This window comes from Lonchura striata, chromosome 6 (genome assembly GCF_050655825.1).
Source record: "Lonchura striata isolate lonStrDom1 chromosome 6, ASM5065582v1, whole genome shotgun sequence".
NCBI classification, from domain to species: domain Eukaryota; kingdom Metazoa; phylum Chordata; class Aves; order Passeriformes; family Estrildidae; genus Lonchura; species Lonchura striata.
Window position 1 is genome coordinate 14,506,344 of NC_140708.1, and position 13,117 is coordinate 14,519,460.

The 13,117-nt window shown below is 39.2% G+C and overlaps 1 protein-coding gene across 1 annotated transcript in view; it reads left to right on the plus strand.

Moving 5' to 3' along the window:
• Positions 1–13,117, plus strand: part of BMPR1A (bone morphogenetic protein receptor type 1A) — a 72,400-nt gene that overhangs the window by 27,123 nt on the left and 32,160 nt on the right. Inside the window, exon 2 of the mRNA XM_021536184.4 lies at positions 8,794–8,915. The gene's annotated coding sequence lies outside the window, so the exon portion shown is untranslated. The remainder of the gene's footprint in view (positions 1–8,793; positions 8,916–13,117) is intronic.

Genomic DNA, 13,117 nt, shown 5'->3' on the forward strand with positions numbered 1-13,117 from the left:
TCTGCCCTGCTGCAGCCTTGTCTCAATTCCTGTGTGCAGTTCTAGGACCACAGTACAAGAAAGATAGAAAGCTATTGGAAAGTATCCAAAGGAGGCCACGAGGATGGGGAAGGGCCTTGAGAGGAAAAAAAAGCTGTGTGAGGAGAGGCTGAGGTGCCTTGGTCAGTTCAGCTGGAGAGGAGGAACTGAGGGGAGACCTCGCTGCAGTCCCAGCTTCCTCCTGAGGGAAGAGGAGGGGCAGGCACCGATCTCTGCTCTGTGGTGGCACTGACAGGAGCCAAGGGAATGGCCTGAAGCTGTGTTCAGGGCAGGTTGAGGTTGCATATTAGAAAAAAGTTCTTAATCCAGAGGGTGGTTGAGCAGTGGAACAGCTCCCCAGGGCAGTGGTCAGAGCTCCAAGGCTGGCTGAGTTCAAGAAGCATTTGGACAATGCCCTTGGGCACATGGTGTGACTCTTGGGATGGTCTTGTACAGGAATTGAACTTAGAGGATTTCTTGTGGGTCTCTTCTAACTCAGGACATTCCATTATTCTAATTTCCATTTGGCTTTTTTTTTTTAATAGCAATGTTTAAAGAAATTTCTGAGACCAAGTATGCTCCAACAAGTCACTAGTACAAACATCTTACTAAAAGTGTTGTTTCCATAATTATAGCTTTCTTGTGTGTAACCACTTTTGCAAAAAAAGATTACTTGTGTTTTCTGGGGATAATATTCAGTTGTCTGAATAATGGATTGGTCTCATTGTATCAGGAAAAGTTTACAGTATCTGGAAACAGATGAAGGAAAGTTCAATCTGTTTGAGATGAGATACAGTCAAAGCCTACCAAGGTCATTTCCACATGATCATCTGGATTACAAAGCATTCTTTCACTTTATGTACAGAAAGGTGGAGATGTTTTTACCACTGAATTACAAAAACGGGTGAAACATTTAGTTATGTATCTTCTCTGCCGAATACTTAGTTGTTTCAGAAGTTTCAGTTAATTGTGGAAAGCCAAACATTCCTGTAGACAACCATGTGTAACATTGTGTATTAGAAGACTATGGGGCTATGACTTTCTGAAATTTTGTCCAAAGGAATCTATGAAAATACCCAAATATCTAAGTTTTAGATACTACATGTGGTCCAAATGAATTCTGAAGTTGTCTAGAATAATTTGAAATATTTTTACATGTTTTTCTTTTTATTTTGCTATGTGGTGTTATATTGTCAGTGATTTAAAGAAAGCAGGAGACTGGATGTAATGAAACTGTTTCCTGGGGGAGGAAGCCCATGCTGGAGCAGTGGAAAAGTGTGAGGAGTCCTTCCCCTGAGGAGGAAGGATCAGTTGAGACAATGGGTCTGATGAGCTATCACTATCCCCATTCCCTGTCCCACATGCAAGGAGGCGGTAACGATTTGGGAGTAGAGTCCAAACAGAGGGGAAGGATGTAGGGAATGTGTTTTTAAGGTTTGACTTTATTTCTCATTATCCTATTTTAATTTGATTGGTAATATAGTAAACTAATTTACCAAGTTGAGTCTGTTTTGCGTGTGACAATCAGTGATTGATTTTCCCTGTCCTTATCTCAACCCACAAGCTTTTTGTTACATTTCTTCTCCCTGTTTAGTTGAGGAGGGCAGTGACAATTTAGTTGAGGAGGGCAGTGACAGTGCCTTTGGGCACCTGGCATCCAGTCTGAGTCAACCCACCACACTACTTAAAAATTTGTAATGTAAAATTTAAATTTAAGAAAGAAAATATTAATCCTACACACACAGAGGTATAAGGCAGTGTGGTAGAACAGTAGTGTAGTTTTCAGGTGGTTTACTCTATAGTATTTTTATAGTGCACAAAACCATGGAATTTGAAGTTGTAATAGAATTTATTTATCTTTTTAAATTGAAGGGTTCCTGAAAATGTTTCTCTCTGTAATACAGACAGATAGAAGAAATACTTAACCTTTTGCAGGAATCTTAGGGGGAGGGAGAAGATCACCTACCAGAATGTGGTCTAATATGTCCTGCGGGACAGGCAGAAGCTAAATTTCATTGGCTCTTTTATCAGAGAGAAATTGCGCTCTGGGCAACATTCCCAGGATCAGTATTAGGATAAGAATGCGCCTCGGAGTCTGCGTGCCAAGTGATCGAGCTGGATTGTTGCTTCCATCCATACGTGGCAACCTATTAGCCAGGTGGCAAGTGTGGCCCAGTGACCATCTGCAGCTTGCTGGGAAGGCTCACTGGGAAATGTGCCTGATGGCTTAACGCAGCATGGAGCCTGCGTTAGGGGGTTTTTTTTGATTGATTTTTTTGCAGCTTGGGAAGACTTGTGAAGTGAGTGGAGTCACAAGCAGCCTTACGTTTTCAGGGATGTCAGGCACAGCAGAAGACTGTTAATTGTGGGGCCACCCTGTCATCGGTATCCCAAGAGGAAGCTGAGATTGCGGGTGGGGGAGCTTTGGGCCAGGTACCTCCAGAGTTGTGTTAAAGCAGTTTAGTTTTACATCCCTCTTGAAAACCAAGCATATTTGTTAGAGAAATTGTTTTGGATACTTGGAGAGTTGTGAGATGTTATGAAAGGAGGAGTTGCTCAGCAAAGGCTTTTGCCCAGTTGTTACTTGACAAAGCTTGACAAGTCAAATTCTTACTTCACCTCTCAGCTCAGAATGAACTGGTGGCTTTGATTTGTCACCACTGCTGCAGGCTGGTGGGTTTCCTTTTGAGGGTAACTGCTTTTCTTCTAATAGCAAGCTGTTGTCAGATTCCTTTTACCTCTGAAGTTTGGAGTGTGAGCTGATTTTTCAGCTTCTACTGGCTCACTGGTGAATAATATTTAAGAAGACAGAGGAATTCTGCAGCATCTCTGGGAGCACAGAGCCAGCTCTCACAGCATAGCAACCTGTGAAGTCCTTCACATGACTGCAGATGATGTAGCTAGGCATGCCAAAATAAAACACTGAAGATATCCTCTAAGAAATAAGGAGGCTTAGACTCACTTTGGTATGGAATACCACATCTGCCAGGGCAAAGTAAAAACCTGGTGGCATTATCTGGCCCTACTGATGAGGCAGAATGAGCTTTGTGCCTGGATTCTCATGGCCCCTATAATTAATTATTTGTGCCACTAGATGCTGTGGAGAGTATGGTGTATTGTAATTTATGCAGATTTGTGTTATTCTGGAAAATGCTTTTTTTATTGTCACAGTCCCACCTCTACTCAGGAATTTATTTGTGCTCTCATACTTCTAGTTATGCCCAAGGGCAATGATGTTTCAGGAGCTTCATCATGTAGACCATTTTGTCTTCTATCACAGCAGGCATTGAAGATGATGAAAACAAAAATGTGTAACAAGAGCAGGGAGAGTGCTTCCTTAGCTGCTACACTATTGTTCTTTCAGATGCTACCTGTCAGGGTGTCTTGTGTCTGTGTGTGCTTGCATGGCTGTAAGGCCTCAGAAGGAAAAGCTCAGGTTGTTCTATGGCACAGATTCTACCCATCTATGAGAAATGGACAAATGATGTGAGGAGTCTTCTGATACCTCTTGAGTAGACAAGAGGAGCTGTCTGTTGTGCAAAAAAAATTTTTGCTGTGCTAGTCTTGGTCCATTGATTTAACTTCTACTTTTTATTTCATGTTCATGAAATAAAAAACAGAGTCAGGAAGAAAAAAGTTGTATGCCCCTGATAGAGAACTTCTTCTCCCTCTAAAAAGAGGATGACCTGAGTTAAGAAAAATGTTTTAGGTTTTTAGGGGTTTTTGAATTCTACAGATTTGTCTTATATTTTCTGTTAGACTGGAAGGTCAATCAAAACTTGATTCCATTAGTAGCAGCAGCACCACTCATTCATTACTCCATCTGCCTACACAACCAACCAGCCAGGTAAGATTAGTACTGAATGGCCCAGTTATTTTTCAATCTGTATTATTTCTGTCCTGTGTGATATGTTGTTTCCTCCAAATTGCTTCACAGTAGTGTTTCTAAAGTTCTCACAAATTATTAAGAATGCTTTTTGCCATCAAGGATCCATGCAGTAATCAATAAGAACAACAAGAGCTAGGCTTTCCAAGAACAACCTGGAAGTGCTGGAAAGATCAGTGCTATTCTGAACTAATTTGAGTGTTTTGACCAGATATATAGGAAGGCCAAACCAGTATAATACAGATGTGAAGAACTGTAAGACATGAAGTATTGAATGTGTTATAATTCCTTGCATTTTTAATACCTTGCAAGAATAACTTAATGATTGTTAATTAAAACTCAGAAGGTAGGTATAAAATTAATTTTAAAAATTAGCTTTCACAGAGGTATGTTTTTACTAACATGAGTCTGAATAATTTTGAACTACCTTGCCTCAATGATCAAATAAATGTGCTTGAACCATGTCTCAGGCTCTTACTTTCCCTCTTGCTACCTGGAAGACATGGTGTCCAGGGACTGGAAAGTGTTTGTTCAGCCAGTTTATTTTATTTGAGGAATTGTTCTCATTGTATTTGGAAGGGCTGTTTATTCAATGGGATTTTCTTTTCATATACCTTCACTGTTTGACAGACAAAACCAGCAAGCCCCAGATTTGTCATACAGTATGATGTTTGCTTTTCCTAGCATGCTGTGGGGGTTTAGCTCACATGTAAACTTGTTGAAAAAGGCTTCCTTAATAAATTTTTATCTTTGGACATGATCTATGGAGTAAAATTTGGAAATTTGATGTGGCTTCTTTCCCTTTGCAATTCAACTCCTATTTCAGAGCAGTAGTAGTCCTGCAAAAGCAATAGATTACAAGAATTTTGGCTGTATTTTCTAATGGCAGTCATGAGATTGTTAACTGAAGCATCTTCCAAGCTGCCACATGGATCTGCAGCGTATTTTCATTGTGCACAGATTTCTAACAAAAAGCCTATTGTCTAGGACTATAGTTTACCTGAAGAGGAATAATTCTGCTTTTGAAACTTCTCCCATCTCTGGTTACAAGAGCTGTCAGCTGGCCATGAACTCTGACACTGCACACAGAGACATGTTGCGGGCACCACACACTTTTCTCCTTTTCCCCTTTGCTCCCACCCCCAGTCTCAGATGCTGAATGGTTTTGACCTTTTTTTTCCCCTGATCTCTGCGAGTTTGATATCACCCAAGCCTGTGTCCTTTTTCTGATATCTATGAGTCTGATATCACCCAAGCCTATGTTTATGCCATGATTTGAATTTACAGAAATTCCAAAACAAGTTCTGTTTCATAAATTGAAATAAAGGTATGCTGACCTGAATGGCCACCCTGCAGAAGTGCTGTATGGATGGCTGGAGGAGGTGAAAGAACAGGGAAGCAGTAACTGAAAGCTGGAGGGAATGGTCAAGTATTCAACCCCGTCTGTACCAATGAGTCCTTGTATGATCATGTACTTAATTGCACTTGAATTAGTTCAACTCTTATGTTACTTTAAGTTACTTTACAAACTTCTGTTCCTTAAGTACACACTGTATTTAACAAGTTGCAGGCTCCTTCAGGAAGAAAGATAATTTAAGACGAATAAAGTAACCCACCTGGAAACTGGTGAGGCAGTTGGAGCAGTGGGAATGAACAGAGCGCAGGAGAAGTCAAGTGCCAGGAAAGTTTTTGGCATCAAGAGACAGGTGAGGGAATGAGTTGCATGTGGCCCTGGAACTGAAGAAACTGGAACTACTGAGAAGGGAAGCAGTAACTGGAGATATGTGGTAAGACAAGAAAAAAGGAATCCACAGGCTGAGTAAGTTTGCTCCTCAAGGCAAGTTAGACTGACTTGAGCTTTGCCGCTGCGAGTCCCTGCGGTCTGTCTGTCCTGCCCATAGCTGCTGCTTCCTGCACTCTGCTAGCAGGGGAACAGTCCCCACTCCTGAATGAGGCTTAAATCAACTCACTTGAGATATTCTGACTGTTTCCTGGGGCCCGCCAGTGGCAGAAAATCTACAGTTTTATGGGTTGTCTAGGTAGCTACTGTGTTCATGTAATTATGATTTTTCTTTTCTCCAATCGAGTGCTGATATTTTTCAGATGATAGTATATGAAGATTTTTCATTTAATCTTGATATTAAGAACAATTTGCAGGTAAATCTGGATGTAATATGTAACTAGTGACAAGCACTGTGAGGCTCTGTACTTTATAAGTTGTGCCTCTTATAGCTGTTGTAGGTTAGCAAATTCTAATAAAGTGAAGGTATAGTTGTGCAAATAAGTCATTCACTTATTTCATTTTCTACTTGATAGCACCTTTCTGGAAGAAGCCATCAAGAATGGCACTAAACATTTTCAAAAACTTATATGAATAATTAAGCAGTTTGGATAAGTGTATAAAAATAAATATTTAAGTAAATTGATTTTTATAAAACTGGATGTTCTCAAGTAGCATTTCATGCTGATGAACAAGTGGAAAAAATAGTAACACTGTGAGGTCACTCCCATAATTTAATAATTATCATTAACTTCTGTCCCATATCTGACAGAGGTTTTGTAGTTTTCCTTTTAAAAAGGGGAGAAATGAATCTGGAACTGGCACAAAAATTCAGTAAGTCATAAAAGAGTCTGTGTCCACATTACCAAGCAGTGTGGTGTAATAAGATCAGATCTGTCAGGTGCTGAGAACCTGGCGTCTGTGCTATACAGGTGGTGAGAGTTTTATTTCAAGCTGGTCCTGGTCTGATTCTGTGGCTGAATTCCTCTTGGTGGTTGGAGCGTGTACGATGTACACCTGAAGCTCATTCTGTGATCTGATTTTATTCAAAAGAAACCTGGTTCATGTACCTGATGACTGCTTTGCAATGTAAAGCAAAGCAAGGAAAATAGGTTTGTTTGGGAGATGGACTTCAAAAGTGCAGTCCTGATTTGAATTAAATGCTAATATAGACATACTTAGCGTCATGCAGATGAGGAAGTTCACCAAAATAACGTTGCTTGGTAAGAGAGCTTAGATATCTGATCCATGAGGTTGGAATTAGGAAAGGCAATGAATATTTAGAGAATTGAACAGCTACTTCATCAGTTTGGGAGTTTGGAAAAATATAAGGACATGGTTTTAAAAATAAAACAAAAAAAAAAAAAAACCCAAGCTGTATTGTTCAGAAATGTATTTACTCTTGTAAAGCAAACTCTTTAAATAATACAAAGTGAACTTTATATCAATCAGGTACTAGATACAGGGAGAAAGCACACCAACTTTTTTTTTTTGTTGTTGTTCTTTTGGAGTCCACCAGAACTTGGTGGACGTTGGTTAGAGAGAGGGAAAGAGATAGGTATATTTTACAGATTCTTTACTTTAAAAAGCAAAAACAATCTCTACAAAGACAATTGCATGGCTAGAATGTTTTTGCAATTTTACCATGGAAGAAATAAGTGTCAGCTTGTCTGCTCAGAGGAGACAGTTGTCTTTAAGAATTGGTGCTATCCGATATTCTGAATGGTTTTGGGTTACCATTTAGCACAAATTTATTATTTATTACCAAGACTATTAAACCTCACTGTGTGAGGAGCGGTGCTTATAAATGGATGTAGAGACAGAAGTATTCTGACGTTCTGGTAATGGAAAGGTCTTTATGGTCCTTAGGAAGGAAAAGAGAAGGAAAGTGGATGCTGAAACTCTCTCTGCTGGAAATCATACACATGGTTTCTCTGCACCTTGGCCTTGGTATTCAAAAGTCATTCCATCTCTACACTGTACAAGTGGTTGTATGTTATTTAACAGTACAGCTGGAATGGTGGTGTTCAAGCCTCTGTGTGATTTTTCAAGGTTATGATTGCAGTCATAAGACTGGCACTTCTAAATGGTGAAATTCTTGTAGGATCTTCTTAAAAGCTTCAGCTGATGGAAACATTCAGAAATTATGACACTGATAAAATGGGAAAAGTTGGCAATAGGTGGCATCTGCTCACTGTGGAATCAAACTAACAAAGCTGGTAAGCCCATCTTACCTATCAGCAATGCATTGGAAAATGCTGGGACTTGACACAAGTCAGGCTTGTTCACAATCCTTAACTGAACTGGGTAAGAGCCTGTGCCAGGCTTTCCTCTGATGCTGGGATGTACAGCAGTTTAAAAACACAAACCAAAAATCAAACTCACCTGACTGCCAGTACCTTTGTCTAAATTCTTGGCTTGCTTTTCAGGAGTAATCATGCCTGTGCACAGCTACAAAAAAACCTGTCAGTTATTTCTCTGTGTATTGTAGTTTCTGGTGTACTGGAAATAATGATGTGACACCAGTGGATATTTGGTCTTACAGATTCCCTGGTGTTTATAATAAAGATTGAATTGTGCATGGCTTGTTTTTTCCATTAGTGTCACCAACAATGTGTCCTTTCTTTGAACATTATGAAGAAGTTCTTCACAGAAAGGGTAATTAGGCATTGGAATGCACTGCCCATGGAGGTGGTGGAGTCGCCATGCTTGGAGGTGTTTTAAGAAGAGACTCAAGTGGCACTCAGTGCCATGATCTAGTGGACAAGGTGGTGTTAGGTTGGACTCAATGATCTCAAAGGTATTTTCCAGCTAAAGGATTGGAGTGTTTTTTTGTTGGTTAATTTTTAATATGATCAATTACTGATAACAGTAAAATGATTTTTAAGTTATTTTTTGTGTCAGTGTTTTACAATATGCTGCATCTGTGCAGCTGTTGGATATGCATGACTCTTAGGAAGTTTCTGGCTGGGAGTAGCTCATCACAGGAGTTGGTTTCTGTAATTCCAGATACAGGTATATGGAATGTGCAATTCACGTTCTAGACCATAAACAGTCAACACAGTTTCTTCAGCTATCTCTTTAATCATATCCTTTTTGTATTTTGCAGATCAGTAGAAATATGCATTTCCATAACACCACCTTTGAACTAATGAAGTGGAAGTACAGATGAAAACAGTTTGGAGGAAGCTTGAAGTGCAATACAGTTTCATTCAGTTTCCTAATTCGGAGGTAAGGTTAATGCATGCAAAATTTTGAGTATTTCAGGGATAAAAAGCATATGCTAGATACCATATCTTGTAAAAAATTTCAGAACCACCTTTTTAATACCATTTTAAAACAGCTGTTTGATCTAATCTCTGTCTGTATCTTGGTTATAAAAAAAGACAACTACAGAGTCATCTGTTGTACAGAGGTACATTGGAAAAGAGTTATGATATCAGGCAAATTTTGTTTGGTAGAATCTGTTTAGTCATGAATAGTACTAATGCTTTAGTTGATTGTTAGTTTAGTCTGTTATTTTGCTGATATGACTGGGCAAAAGCTTTAAACAGTGTGAAGTGGCAGGGCATGAGCATAAGTAGTTGGGTTGAAAACTTTGGACATGATACTGTTTTAAAAAGGGAAACATAAAACACACACCCCCAGCCATCTTCACAAGTTACCTTTTCTACCTTCTAGCCCACTGTCTTTTTAAAAAAGACGAGTAGTATTAGAAGCAATTGAGGGAGGGAAGTTGTTTTTTGCTTTCCTTGTATGTAAATAGCTGATCTGACAAAAAAATTAAATGGTAACACCTCTCCACCACAAAATTTCTCTATCTTCACACAGTTCTCCTTTTTACTAGGGATTATGGGCTTCTAGGTCCACAAGCACAGAAATGGCAAGAAGAGGGGAGTTTATCAGAACCAAATAAAAGCAAATCCTTGTGCTAATTATTCCTGCTCCTGTGTACTGCCTCTTGTTTTCATACCTTTTATGCCTGAATTTCAACAGCAAAGGGGCAAAGATAAAAAAAAAAAAATGATCATGAATGCCAAAAGAGGGCAATACTATAAATACCAGATGTTAGCAGCGTACATTGCCCAGGTGTTGATCAGACATTTTATGTGCTTCCTGAATGAGAGATCAAGAGTATTGTATTTCATTGCCTGACATGCTTTCAGGTATGTCTTTGAGCCCATTTATGGGTTTGGACACCTACAAAAAACAGTGAAGGTGAGTGGTTTAGTTTTAAGTATTTGTTATATACAAAAGGTGTCTTTTTTTTGTATCTAAAACTGCTGCCTGATAGTTTATTTGTTAGCTCCTGATTGGTTTACAGAGAGAAATTTGGATTAAATTTATTTGGTTGTCTCTTCCATTTTAGGGTTCAGTGAAGAGTATCAAATGTTTGACAGTTCTCAAGATAGTTTATTTTATCTTTCTTTAATATGGGATCTCCGTAATACAATCCTTCATTGTACTTTTGCTAATTCTACTCTATTTTGTGAGATGGTGTAAAATTTTCTTACCTCTTACTTAGTAAATAGCTCCGTCTTAATTACACCTGTGAATTTGTGCATTTCTAGTGCAATGCAGCTGGAGTGATTTAGATTAGTATATCACATGTAATCAGTAGGGTTATATGAACTCAATTCCCTTCTGCAACTGGTGTCCCATATAGTGTTGTCTCTTCAGTTAATAGAAAGATACTGGTTGTATGATTACTTTACTTTCTTTGGTATGTTGAAAACTGGACTTGGATGACTTCCCAGCACCACCCATTAAAATGTCAAATACTCCCTTAGTTTGCCTTGCCTGCAGCAAGGCACGAGTTAGAAGGACATTAAAGACAACTGCTGCACCAATAACTTTAGTTGACAGTTTAGTAATAGCTTCCTGCTTTTCAGCTTCTACTGTCCTTAGAGTTGTCATCTTTCTGTGTCCTCCAAACCAGCAGGGGTGGGAACATCTTTTATGTGATGGTGCTCATTCATTCAATAGCCAGAAACACATACCAGGTGTTTCAGAATGGAGGGTGCCAGTGATGAAATGGTATTCCTGCAATGATTTTCTTATTAATCATCATGACTACCTAAGATCCTCTCTGTTCTGTTGGGAAACAATTTTATAAGGTTGGGTTAGCTGCCATTGAATTTCCTTGGTGGCAAGCTATTTGCTAGGAGTTAATTCCATAACAAACCGGCTGAGCCACTTGAGGCTCAAACCACTAATGGGAAATACAGGTCAGTGTGCTCAAAGCATTTTCCAGGAGTGGAGGAACCAGACATCCATGTCATCTTGTGAACCAGTTGATCAAAAGAGGAAGTGCCAGTGGTTCCACTCTAGGGCTTCTCTGTTCTGCAGTGTCCTCCTAACAGGACTTTTCTTAGTACCATTGCCCCTGGCTTATCCTATCTTGTTCCACTAGTCTCATCATCAGACCACACAAAACAAGAGCCTTCCTATTGCTAGGTCAAGATTGTCGGGCTCAGCATGGTCAGATTAAGCTGCTGAGAATCCCTTCATTGTTATATTGGCTCTGTTTGGCTCAGGAGCTCCTTTTGAAAGTGTCAAAGACAACAGATTTCAAAGAAATCTAGACAAGTTCCTGTGTAGTAAAAGGAAGCTAAATTTTCTATTTTATTTCTGTATCCGAGGATGTAAATTCTATGGGGTAGGATAGAGTACAATTTAAGATCTTACAGTGAGAACAGCATACAAGGAATGCACTTGCATTGCAGTCTGAAGATGTTTGTATTGATAGGAATATATTATGCAACCGGATTATTGTAACATGGATATGTAATTAGAAACATACCAGATTGCCTTTTTTGCTTATTTTTCTATTTAGTGTTTAGATTAGGAATAGTAAAATGTGAGTTTCAACTAAACATTAATACAAGGATTAATTTTGCTTTCAAGAATTGTTTTCTTTCCTTTTTTTTCTCCTTGAGCCAAAACAAAGCAGATAAATGTTTCTTTCTGATGGTACTATTTTGAAGCAGTCCTAAGTAGTTAGTTATGGAGCATGTTCCTCTAAACATAAAGAATGTCAAGCATGTCCTTCTCCAGAGCTTCCAAGGTTGTGAAGGTGCAAAAAGTTTCATGAAATGTTAGGTGAAGTGTTTCTAAAATGTTGCAGTTGATACAGAATTTAATTAAAATAAATCTAAATGTATTTTAAAATACTAAATATTAAAATAATAAGCAGCTACTTACTAGCTTAAAAAAATCTAAGTCTGCTTTAGAGAAGAGACTTTTTATAATATCCTTAATGTTTATAAATAAACTGTGATAAAAACATTCTAATTTTCTTATTTCTAAGCCACATGTATACCATCCTTTAAAAATTACTTGTGTGCCATAGCCAAGTCTATGTAAAGAAAGGATATTTTTATCATGTCCTTAAAATATGTGTGTTTTGAATGTACAGCGTAGTACAGGAACTTAGGGTATCTTGAGTAAAAATCTGAATCTGTTTGGAGTAATGGTAGAGGGGTGAGTAGTCACATCTGTTAGGAGAATTTCCACAGTGTAGATGTGCAGAGGGGTTCCCAAATGGCTACACTTCACCATGCTTCAAACGCATTTTGTTGTTCTAAGATCTGAAATTCCTGTTCTCGTTCAAACATGCTCATTCAAGTTGCTGGTGTTTGAAAAACAATTATTTGTTTCAGTTGGCAGGTAAAGTATATGAAAGTTTTTTACAGAAACAGTTCAGTCCTAGGCTTCCAGTGGGATGAAAGTGAAGTGATAAGGGGTCTGCCTGTGCAGAGGAGAGTCTCTGAAGTCTTTGAGAAGGCAGTGAGGGATATTTATACAGGTGTCTTTTAGTTTCGTGCCCTTTGAGTTGTTTTGACATTTGCAAATGTACACTTGCAATCTACTTGGTTTCCCCTCCTCTCAGTAAATTTCATGTTTGGTGATACCACCAATCTCTGAATTAATAAGACTTTTTTAATTGGCAAGGGGAAAAAAAGTTTGTTTTATTGGTCTTCAAAATTTACACAGGCACCCACCAAAGCCACTCTATCACCCCGCTCTCCATAGGTGGAGATGAAGACCAGGTGAGGTCACTCACTGGTTACCATCGCAGGCAAAACAGACTCAGTTTGGGGATATTAATTGAATGTCTTACTAACAAAATTAGAGCCAGGCAAGAAGTAGAAATTTTCAAAACACCTTCTTCCCACTCCTTCCTCCTTCCTGCACCCTACCTCCCCTCTCCAGCAGTGAAGGGAAGTGGGGAATGGGGCTTATGGTCAGTCCATCACATGTTCCTGCTGCTGCTGCTTAGGAGAGTTCCTTCCCTGCTGTAGCATGGGTCATTTCCCTGGGGTGCAGTCCTTCAGGCACACCCTGCTCTGATGGGTGTCCCCCATGGGGTCACAAATCCTCCCAGGGAACCTGCAGGTCCCTGCCAGGACCCTCTCCAGCACAGGTTTCCC